Consider the following 12660-nt stretch of genomic DNA (forward strand, 5'->3'; position numbering starts at 1 on the left):
CATCAGACATGGAGCTAAAATGTTCCCATTCCTATACCTTTCTCTTTTCCACTTTTCCACTTTTCTTTCCTTTTCTTCTCACTTATCCTTGATTATTCTATTATTTTATTGCATTATTTTACTAATGAGGTCATAACAGACACTTACAAAATTATTTTGCAATTTGTAACATATAAACCATTTCATGTGTAACTTTGTGCAAATAGACGGTTTCAGTCCCCTAGATCAGATATTGATTGAAGCTGATTAAAATAATCACAAAGGCTGGACCCAGGATATGATCTGAACACCAACTTAATAAGCTGTTATATGGATGCTTAGTAAGATTATATTACTCATATCTCTTGTTTTGTTACAATAATCTTTTATGCTAAATAAAAACTTTTATTGGAAAAAAATAAATAAATAAATAAGTCTCTGTCGTCCTGGACCAAATATCCCCTGTCCCTATTGGGCAGAATTAATGTGTTAAAAATGTCTATCTTGCCCAAGCTGCTTTATTACTTCGAAACTCTCCCAGTAGCTGTACCTGCCTCACAACTAAAAACGCTTCAAAGGTCCTTTTTGAAATTCATATGGAATGGCGGTGCTCACCGCATAGCTAGCTCTGTGATGTTTTCCATTAGGTCCAGAGGAGGCTTGGGAGCCCCGGATATCACTAAATATTATCATGCAACACACTTAAGGGCCATCACCTCTTGGATTTACTTACATGCACCTAACCAATGGTCTGCCATTGAGAAGGGGGTACTTTATCCGGTTCACGTGAGCTCCTTGGTTTGGGGCACCCCCTGTTTTAGACCCTATTTATAAACGTCAGTGTACTGGTCCAATGGCACTAACTTTAACCATTTGGCGTAGTTGCCTCAAACGTTATCCTCTCATGTCCCCCTGCTCTCCTCTTATAAATGTATTACTTAACCCTCTTATTCCAGATAGTATGTTCCTGGGCAGGATCTTTCCATGGATAACTGTTCATCTCTTCCAGCTGCGGAATCTAGTTCATCCCATAACGAGGAAGCTACATTCCTTTGACGCTTTAAGAGAGAAACTTGATTTACCACCACATTTCTTCCACTTTTACTTACAGGTTAGACATTTCTTTCATTCTAAATCGCCATCCCTGACCCTAGATAAACCAACTACTTTTGAGTACTTGTGTGCCCAAGGCCCCAATCAACTACACTTGATCTCTTGTATCTATCGTATCCTCCATGAGCCGACTCCAATTACGGAAACATTACACCATTATATGTGCAAGTGGTCTCAGTTGAGGGGCTGCCCTGTCACAATATAAATGTGGGATAGGATCTGGTCCTCTACCTTTAAATCTTCTAAATGTGTCATTCAGAGGGAGACAACCATTAAGATTCTCATGTTCTGGTACAGAACTCCCGATGTTATTTACAAGTATGATCCTTCAGTTTCACAGCTCTATTGGTGGTGTGGATCTAATATAGGCTCACTATTCCATATCTTCTGGCAATGTTCCTTGATACAACCTTTTTGGAATGATGTACATTTACTTATACATAAGGTGACTGGGGTGTCTCTTCCGTTGGATCCCTTGAACTACCTTTTGGGTCTTCCCCCCTCGGGGGTACCAAAAAAGACAAACAAACTCATATCCTATATATTTCTAGCCGCCAGGAGGATTATCCCACTGTTCTGGATATCTAATACACCTCCCCCATGGTCCGGGTTTCTGCACTTCATGTGCTGAGATTCGGACAGTGGAGTTTCTGACGGCTTCGGTACATGACTGCACCCTCCAATTTAATAAAATATGGGAACCATGGGATCTTTCAGAACTCGGGACCCCCATATTACCAAATATGCCCTAATCCTAACCTAATTTAATTCTACGTTACCTGTGTATATACTCTGAACTGATCGCAGGATTCTAGGTATTCTCTCAGTGCGTTTATCGCATACATCATAAAGATTTGATTTAATGCATATATGTGCCTTGTTTCTGTGAACACTCTTTTATCACTTATATTTGTTTTTTTTTCCCATTTTGTTTTCTCTTTTCATTATGTTTGTTTATAATGCACTTATGTTGACAATTTTGTACTTATTCTTCATTACTTCAATAAAAATACAATTTAAAAAAAAAAAAGTTACAATCGGGAGACCTATCTCAGAACCCTAAAAAAATTATGGAGGAGTTCCATCGGTTCTATTCAGCACTCTATCAACCGCACTGCTCCTCATCTGGGGAGTCAGAAAACAGTTTCCTTGATTCATTGAGTTTACCCGCAGTGTCTACAGAACATAAGGATCTGTTGGACAGCCCGTTCTCACCATCAGAGGTTCTAGACACGATCAAATCTTTGAAATCTGTCCTCGCTTCGGCAGGACATATACTAAAATTGGAACAATACAGAGAAGATTAGCATGGCCCCTGCGCAAGGATGACACGCAAATTCGTGAAGCGTTCTATATTTTTCAGTGGCTAGATCGAGAAGACAGAGCCCTTAAAGCTGCCAGACCACAAAGAGTTGTCCCTGCTTAAGTGATGTGTCTTACATTGGCGTGGGCCTGATAGGATCTGGCTTCTTCTCTTTTTGGAGCTGGCGCCTGAGGCGGGAGTAGGCCTCAAAACCTAAGTCTGCTGATTGATGTAGACAGTTCCACACTCATATTCGTTGCTTAGGCGGATGAGGAGTCCTGATTATTTCAACCCCCCCTTCTTTTACTTTTTTCCTTTTTTCTTTTTTCCCTTTTTTTGACTATAAGTAAAGAAGGATTACGTGCCTGCCGCTGTTGTAAAACCCCTGCAAGAACTAACCTGTTGGTTAACCGGGAGTTTTCAAGGCTCTTACCCCCCCACACACACCTGTTGTGTGGGGAAAAGTTAACACTGCAGTCACCACGGCTGTGTGAACTATTGACCTTTAGAGTTATGCCATACAGAGCAATATACATTACGCTAAAAATTCATTCTCTTCTGTGCTTATACCCTAACCTTCTAGAGTATTTTTCTTTGCTTTGCATTTTGATTTCATGTCTACAGATACCTAAATGTTTCCAGAAAGAAGAAATTAAGAATAATATGATTTCTCTTTTACTTTACTGGTGCCATGCTGATATACAACTTGGAGGGGCCAATAAGGGGTATGCTGGATTGACTAATGTCTCTAAAATGGGATGGGGATGGCTAAATTGACCATTGTGACTTGGAATGTCAGAGGGCTGGGTAGTCCAGTGAAACGGATGGCGGTCCTCAGGCATCTCAAGTCGCTGAATGTGGGGGTGGTCTGCCTGCAGGAAACCCATTTCTCTGCGGATTCTACTCCCAGCCTTAGCCCACGATTATATGTGACCCAATTTCATGCAACTCACTCCACCTATTCTAGGGGAGCTAGTATTTTGATCAGGAGGGATGTTCAATTCAAATGTATCCAAAAACGCATAGACTCAGATGGCAGATATGTATTTCTTTTATGCACAATCTCAAACCTAAAATGTATTATTGCCAGTATTTACATTCCCCCACCATACACCTCCGAGATTGTCAGGCATCTGGCAAGTTTCATGACCCAATACCCAGAAGTACCCTTGTTAGCAATGGGAGACTATAACAACTTTTTAAACTCCCTTAAGGATAAGTTACCTGTACCTGTTACTAGTACATGTCAAATACGGGGTAATACTCCTTTCGCTAAAATGCTTGAAGAAATAGGGCTGATAGATGTGTGGAGGTGTAAGCATCCTGGTGAAAAAAAATACTCCTGTTACTCGGCTTCTTATGCCGGATTATCTAGAATAGATTTGGGCTTGGGGAATGATAAGATGCTACGGCTAGTTTTGGGATCGGGATATGCAGATAGGAATATAACTGATCACTCCGCTTTCTGGGTGTCCATTTCATTACCAAATAGAAACAGGCGCCCAGTCTGGAAGCTTAACCCTTTCTGGCTATCGCTGTTTACAGATCCAGACCCTATAGCAACGGCACTTAAGCTGTTTTTTCAGGATAATATTGGCACTGCTAAATTAAGAGTGGTCTGGGATGCAGCGAAGGCCTTCCTGAGAGGACAGCTTATTAAAACAATTTCACAGATTAAGACTGACACTAAGGCCTGGGAATTATTGGTACGGAATATGGTCACCGAGACTGAGAACACTTATACTAATGACCCCACAGAGGATAACAGAAGAGCATGGTTAAGCGCGCAGACAATGTCTGGCCAACTAGCATTGCAGTTGGCGGAAAATAAACGCTTTTTTCTACAACAATTACACTTTGAGGAGGGAGAGACAACTGGACATATGCTCGCAGTAATGGAAAGGTCCCAGCAATCATCCTCTCTTATACCTGCCATATGCGATGAGCAGGGGACCCTAAAATGCTCTACTTCTGATATCCTAAAAGTCTTTAGTGATTTTTATGCTGATCTTTATACCTCCAAAGTGACACCCATTGACAGTACAATAGAAGATTTTTTAGGAAGTTGCGAGCTCCCCAATCTCCCAATAGAAGATAGGACCATGCTTAATGCTCCTTTAACAGCAGAGGAACTAGACATTGCCTTATCCCAAACTAAAAATAACAAATCACCGGGTTCAGATGGTCTCCCGTCAGAGATATATAAACGCTACGCTGACTCTATGCTTCCCACGTTACTGAAAGTTTACAATGAGGCACTAGAAGAGGGCTCTCTACCAAACTCGATGAATAAGGCAATCATTGTTGTCTTATTAAAACCGGGTAAAAATCCGATCTCCCCTGGCTCCTATAGGCCCATATCATTGCTCACATCCGATATTAAATTGCTGGCTCGGATGCTAGCAAACAGGTTAGTCAAAGTAATTCATAAAATAGTACATAGAGACCAATCAGGGTTCATCCCCACGAGATCCACGGCCCAAAATATAAGACGATTATTCCTGAACCTACAACTCCCAGTGGACAATACAGGCAATAGGGCAATCCTCTCACTAGACACAGCTAAGGCCTTCGACAGTGTCGAATGGCCTTACCTGTGGAAGACATTACAGAACATGGGACTAGGGGACACATTTATCCGCTGGATAAAGCTCCTATATGCCGCACCCACTGCCAGGATACGGATTAATGGGGAACTTTCGGAATCTTTTCCTTTATTCAGGGGCACCAGGCAGGGGTGCCCATGATCGCCCCTGCTGTTTGCCCTGGCCTTAGAGCCCTTGGGGGCGAAAATCAGAGGGGACACAAGAATAGTAGGCTTTCAGAGAGGCAGGAATAAAGATGTGGTTTCCATGTATGCAGATGATACCTTGCTGTATCTAGGAGACACAAAAGATACATTACAAACGGTCATGTCTCTAATTAATGAATTTGGAGAATTATCAGGCTTCTCCATCAATTGGGACAAGTCGGTGTGGAATGCCACTTGACCCCCTGAATGCTCCACTGCCCTTGGGAGCAGAAATGATACAACAGGTGAGCTCGTTTCGCTACCTGGGGATTCAGGTGACATCGAACCCGGCCACCTATATTGATCAGAATCTAGCACCCCTCTTAACTAAATTCCGAGAAAAGTGCAGAGCTTGGTGTAAACTACCCTTATCTGTAGCTGGTAGAGTTAACCTTATTAAAATGGTTTGGGCACCCCAACTGTTATATATTTTTAATAATTCCCCAGTATGGATACCTAAAAGATGGTTTGATAGGATAGAAACCCAATTTAGAGAACTCATTTGGAGGAAAAAAATAGCAAGGATAAAATTATCGACATTACAGTATGGCAAAGAGGAGGGAGGACTTGCTGTCCCTCATCCCAGAATGTACTATTTAGCATCCCAATTACAACAGCTAGGAGGATGGGGCTTATTGGATCCCAAAGACCCGATTCGTCTGCTTATAACATTAGATGACAATAATTATTCAGCCCTGGCAGGCCTGGAGGCGGGGTTCTTACGATTAAATTGTTGATTACGCTCTGGTCCTTTGTTAAAAAATTAATGGGCGTTGCAGGTTTTTTGTCCTGCACACCTCTTTGGCAAAACAGACAACTTAAAGAAATACAAAAATTAAAAGGTTTTAAGAACTGGGAGGACGCAGGCATCAAATATATTTCACAATTATACCAAGATAATACCCTCAAATCATTTCAGCAGATTCAAACAGAGTTTGAGATCCCGCACAATAATTTTTATAAGTATCTTCAATTGCGGCACGCCATACAAACCCAGAGTAGAACTGTCAGGATCCACCATACAGAACATCCGATTATCCAGGAAGTTTTTATGGAGGAAGCTAAGAAGGGGATGATATCTCGCTGCTATAGCACTCTCCTAATGCGAATACAGGATTCCTCTAGAATACCATGTAGACGGCGTTGGGAGGAAGACATAGGGGCAATAGATGGAGATAGTTGGGATATATGCCTGGAGAATGCCCCCCTGGTTTCATTATCTGCATCCCAGAAAATCTCACACCTTTATTTACTACATTGGGCATACAGAACTCCCCTCCAATTATATAAATGGGGAATTAGAGACTCCCCCATGTGCCCAAAATGTGAACGCGACCATGGGGACTTGCTCCATATGGTCTGGAAATGCCCCAAATTATTCAGGTACTGGAAGGATGTACTAGACACGATATCGGAAATATATATGATACCTCTTGAGAGAACCCCAGTAACATGTATACTAGGAGGAATAGATGACGAGTTGATACCCCCACACACTCGTATAGCGCTCGTTCGACTATTATACATGGCAAGGAAACTAATTGCTTAGTGGTGGATCGCTCCGCGAGTACCCACCAAGAAGCAATGGATAGACAGTGTTAACAGGCTTCTCATAAGAGAAAAGATTGCTTACCAACATAGAAAAGTCCCACAAAAGTTCCTGTCGATATGGCAGGTGTGGTTGGATCTTCCTGGACTAGCCCCACATCAATTAATTAAAGATCGGTTGCTTCTGGGTTAATGTAGACATGACCATTATATGGAAAATGAGCATATGTAAAGGGAAGGGATATACAGGGCAATACGTTCCCTGTGAGGTACAAGACAGAGTGTGCTATGTTGCAATCTATGGCATGATCTTGCTTTGTATTACTACTGTTTTTCTCTTTTTCTCTCTTCTTTCTTCCTTCCTCTCTTTCTCTATTAATGTTTTCTTTTATTCCCCTTTATCAGAAAATATTATAGTGAACTAAATGTACTGAATCTAAGCAAAGATAATAGAGTTATAGTGCATTGGGACTGATCCCACTGACCCTGCTAGGAGATTACTATGTCTCCCCGTTTTATAGTTTAAGGTTATGGTAAAACATTGGAGTTCTTAATATATAACGGTGACACTATTGCAGTTGGAATTTGATTATACTAGTTAACATCTAGATACATACTCCATACGAGTCATGTTACACGCTAGATTTACATTTACTGTTAAAGGATAATAGTGCACTAGTCTTTTCCTGTTGATAACTGTATCTATAACAAGACGTGTTAGAACTCCAAGATGTGTGTACATTCAGTATTCTATCCTCTATGCTGTATAATTTTGTTTCTTATGCAAAATAAAAACCTTTCTGATTTAAAAAAAATCTTTGAAATCTGGTTCCTCTCCAGGCCCAGATGGGTTCTCTACCGGATATTATAAAAAATTTGGGGCTACATTGGCACCTCACCTCTCTAAGTTTTTTAACTTTCTCCTGGACGATTCCCTCTGGGAACTGATTTAAACATAGCATATATCTCGGTGATTCCCAAACCGGGAAAAGATACGAGCGAAGTTGGGAACTATCGGCCTATATCGTTAATTAACAATGATATCAAAATTATGACCAAGATCTTAGCGAATAGACTAGCGAGTTTTATTCCATCCTACATTAAAAGAGGTCAGGTGGGATTTAGACCAGGGAGTCAGGGCCCCGACCAGATTAGACGGTCCATTGATATAATCTCTCTCCTTAAATCTCAATGGGATGGGAACCCTGCACAAACAGGTTTCTTACTGTCGATTGACCTACACAAGGCTTTTGACTCTATAGACTGCGGTTATCTATCAGAGATTCTTTGGGCTTTGGCCCTCACTTTATGAATTTAATTCACTCCATGTACTCCAAACCTTCTGCTCAGGTGAGACTCATGAGTAGATACTCAGATTCATTTCCCATTGGTAGGGGGACCAGACAGGGGTGTCCCCTTTCCCCACTCCTCTTTGCCATGGCCATTGAAACCCTAGCTATAGCGATTAGATCAAACCCCGATATTAGAGGGGTTACCTGCGGAGACAGGGAACACAAATGCGCCCTGTACGCGGGTGACCTCTTGCTTTACATAGCTAATTTCTATACCAGTCATACATAGAGTGCTAAACTCATTCAGCAGAATATCAGGTCTGAAGGTTAATATGTCCAAATCCACGGCCCTAAATGTCACGGTACCTCCCGAATTACTCTCACAGCTCACAAATAACTTCATATTCTCCTGGGCTCCTAAGACTATCCCCTATTTGGGGATATTCTTGACCCCAGATGTTAAAGATCTATTTAAAGCCAACTATCCCCCATTGATCACAAAGTGTAGAGGGGATCTTCAAAATTGGTCAAGATGTGGTCTGTCCTGGCTGGGAAGGGTGCATGCCGTAAAGATGACTCTCCTGCCAATCCCCCTCCCAAAGAGCTTTTTAGGGAAATTTCAATCTGAGATAATCTGCTTTGTTTGGGGAAACAAGGGGTATAGATGCCCATCCAAAATACTTATACGCCTGAAATCACAAGGTGGCCTGGGTTTACCGGACCTCTGGGGATACTATCAGGCAGCACAGTTATCTCAAATCTCAATAATTTTTTCTAAAGGCCCGAAACTGGAATGGCTCTCTATGGAAAGGTGGGCAATACCCCTCAACACCATCGATTTCCTCTTATGGTGTGACCCCAAACAAAGACCGGCTATAATGGCCCCTACCCTTTCACACTCTATCTCCTTAAGCACTAAGTTATTCAAACACTCCTCTCTCATATCCCCTCTAAAACCATTATCACACATCTTCCATAACCCTAAATTCCCCCCGGGATTAAATATTCAGGCCTTCCGATGGTGGACAGATAAAGGCCTCTACGGGATAGGCCACTTCTTTTCCCAAACTGGCCCCCTTACATTATCCCACTGTATACACAAGCTTGACATGCCCAATTCGGAACGATTTAGATACACACAAATCTCTCACTTCCTAAATGGTATTTGGACCACCAAACCAGAACCTCCCTCATTTACCCCCTATGAGTATTGGAGCTCCAACTTTTCAGAACTAAAGGGAGGCATTTCTATAATATACAACGCATTACAGACTAATCTGAACAAGCCGAGCTACGCAAAGGCCTGGGAGGAGGACACGGGGGAAACGTGGCTGCCAACAGACTGGTTCCGGTCCTGGACACGGTCCTTTAGAGGTATTTGTAACATCTCCCTTATCGAGGCTAATATAAAGGTTATGTCCAGATGGTACTATGTCCCCTCTAGATTGGCCTTGATCTATCCTGGGACTTCTCCTTTGTGTTTTAGGGGTTGTGGGCTATCGGGGTCTATGATACATATTTGGAGGACCTGTCCCCGCATTAGAACATTTTGGCGGAAAATTTTCCAAATAATAAGCAAATTAGTAAAGGTACCAGTTGGTCCCAGCTCCTACATAGTCTTGTTCAACCACACCATTCTCGAGATAACTAAACATCTGCAGGACCTCTCTTTCTTTATACTTTTGGGAGCAAAAATCACTATTGCTAAGGCCTGGAAGAAAACCACGGTGGCTCTTCAACCTTGTAAACGAAAGGTGTCTTGGATAATGGCCCAGGAACAAATAGTAGCTAAGCTGAATGACAACATGGAAAAATTCTATGCCATTTGGGAGCCTTGGGCCACATTCTGTAATATAGCTCTAATACCGGGGACGGGACCTGGTACCGGACCTGCTCATGTTCTAAGCTGATCAACTCTCTACTCTTTTTCTTCTCTGTCCCCCCCTCTCCCACGTTCTTTCTTTCCTCTCTCTGGTTATTCTTAGCCTCTCAGGCTCTTTTTGAAGTACCTAGATAACTTTATTTCTTTACCCCATTGGATGGAGAAATCTTGAATAAGGCTGGTTGGGACGTCGGGGGGATACCATCACCGCTAGTTAATTTCAATTTCCTTTTACATACGGGCCTGGAGGAAGAGGGCACCACCATTTTGCCCTCTCTCTTGGACCTTTCATTACTGGAGACAGTGAGGAATGCTGAGGGGACCCTTATCACACCTACAGGAAGATCCCATAGGTGTAGTGTGTGTGGGTCCAGGCATGTCCTGGCGTGTTCTCATCAAAAACAAAAATACACTTTTACATGATATCCTTCTCAGGCGGTGCAGGATTCCCTCCGATTACCCTGACCTGAATACTATGTCCGGTTGTATGGTTCCTAGGCTTATGTACCGGTAACTCTCTAACATCTTTCTCAGTAATTATTTTGGTTTAGTGTTACCCTTATATAGCCTTTATGTATCCTCCTCTTTTACCTAAATATAAGCCGTATCCTTTTTTGTTCTGATCGACTGTAAAGCTTTAGCAAGCAATTGCATGTAGCTATATCAGGAATTTATTGTATTCTGAATTCACGCAACCTTCTGTTTTTATGTGAAATATCTCAATAAAAATCTTTAAACCTTAAAAAAAAAAAAAATTCCTGAAGCAGCCGGAAGACCTTGGGGGTAGATATTAGTGGTGAGGTGAGAAATAACAGCATGTCATCTGCAAAGAGGGCACACTCTTCCTGGCCACATCTCACCCCTTTAATGTCGGGATTGGATCTAATGGCTATTGCCAATGATTCAATCACAATCGTGAAAATCAAAGGCGAAAGTGGACAGCCTTGTCTAGTCTCTATTTTGATGTCAAAAGAGTCGGAATAATGGCCCATTAAGTGAATTTGGGTATTCGGGTTAGAATATAGGGTGTGGAAAACCCTTAGAAACTTGTCTCCAAACCCCCATTGTTCAAGGACATCTAAGAGATATGGCCAGGACACAGAGTCGAATGCTTTCTGAATATCTAATAATAAAAGGAAACCTTCCTGTTGGGGCCCCCCATCCCAGTGAGATTGTAGGAGGGAGATCAGATATTTTGCCCTAGGTATCTGGTCCGTGCCTTGTCTCCCCAGGATGAAGCCCACCTGACTTTGTGAATATATCCAGGAATAAAACTGGAAAGTCTCATTGCCAGGATTTTTGTCATGATCTTAACATTGTTACTTATAAGAGAAATGGGTCAGTAATTACCGACCTCACATGAGTCTTTCCCTGGTTTGGGTATGACTGTGATAAAAGCTGCGTTCAGGTCATTAGGGAGAGGGGCTCTATCCCAGAGAGTTCAAAAAACGTGCCATGAAAGGTGCTAGGAGGGCTGAATTTCTTTTAGTAGCAGATTGAGAAACCATCTGGCCCGTGGAGGAGGATATCTATAAGGATTTTATGACTTCCATTATTTAATTCGAATGGTTTGTCCAGTAGCTCTTGGTGGGAGTGTTTTATTTTAGGGAGATTGATTTCTTGGAGAAATTACTCTATTGTCCTAGGGTGCTTATGGGGTTGGTCTTTGTATAAACTTGAGTAGAAGGTATGGAAGGAATCCATGATTCCCACTGGATTCTAGGTCAAATTTCCTGCCATAGTGCGAATTTTGGGGAAGGCTAGTGTGCGCGGTTTTGGAGTAAGTTTGGCTGCCAATTTAGAGCCTATCTTGTCTTTTTAGCAGTAGAAACATGCCCCAGTCCATCGCAAGTGTTTTTTTCGGCTGAAGTGGTTAGGGATCTGTATGCGCATGTGCATTGGTGCACAAAGATACGTGACGGCGCAATATCACGGACACGTATGACATCACTGCACCCTCGTGTATGCGCAATGGCACGTGATGCATTGGCCTTTCCATAGCCCATATGCTGTGCCAAATAAAGGAGCTGAAGGGCAAATGAAAAAATAGAATGTAAATGCAAAAATAACATAATGTGTTCTAAATCCAGACATTACTTAACATTCAGGGTTAACAGGACAGGCTCCAACAATACATTATATAATGAAAAAGTGCAAAACTGTGTAACAAAAGTAATAACATGTTCAAATCCAGCTTAAAAATTTACAAAGCAGGGAGGCACATGCGTGGCAGCGTCCAAGATGGCCGCCTAGTCAAGGAGCTCCGCTCCACTACAGCCTTGTAGCCCACACTGCAGCCATCTGAGCCCTTGTTCCGGTTTGGCAACACCACCAGCTGACCAGGAAAGTACCCGGCTACCACCAGATGTCCGCATGCTCAGCCCGGAGGGATCTGTCCCGACAACTGGACTCTACAGCAGCGCAGCCCGGCCATTCCAAAATGGTGGCCACGTCCACACGAGGCACAGCCTGTGAAGATAAGGAATACATAGCCGACCAGGATCAAGCTGCCTTCCCTGCCTCACACCAGAAAGCAGTCACAGTGAGTACTACACTGCAAGTGGTCCCCTCCCCCCGCATTCACTGAATTCCTATTGTGTTTTTGGAATGTTTTTTCAATCTTTTCTCTAGATGCGGCCCTGGTTCCCTTTATAGAGTTGAAGGAACCCAATGGGCCACAGCAGCTCACTTCAGTACTTGGTCCTCCTCTCAAATCATTCCACCGGCCAGTCTCAGGCGGCTGTTTCATGCT

General features: G+C 42.6%; 1 non-coding gene across 1 annotated transcript; it reads left to right on the plus strand.

Moving 5' to 3' along the window:
- Nucleotides 1-2345: 2345 nt before the first annotated feature.
- Nucleotides 2346-2452, plus strand: LOC141101908 (U6 spliceosomal RNA). Its single transcript, XR_012235044.1, has one exon. It is a non-coding gene; the product is annotated as a U6 spliceosomal RNA (small nuclear RNA).
- Nucleotides 2453-12660: the final 10208 nt, after the last annotated feature.

Source organism: Aquarana catesbeiana, linkage group LG06, assembly GCF_042186555.1.
Source record: "Aquarana catesbeiana isolate 2022-GZ linkage group LG06, ASM4218655v1, whole genome shotgun sequence".
In the NCBI taxonomy this organism is placed as follows: Eukaryota; Metazoa; Chordata; class Amphibia; order Anura; family Ranidae; genus Aquarana; species Aquarana catesbeiana.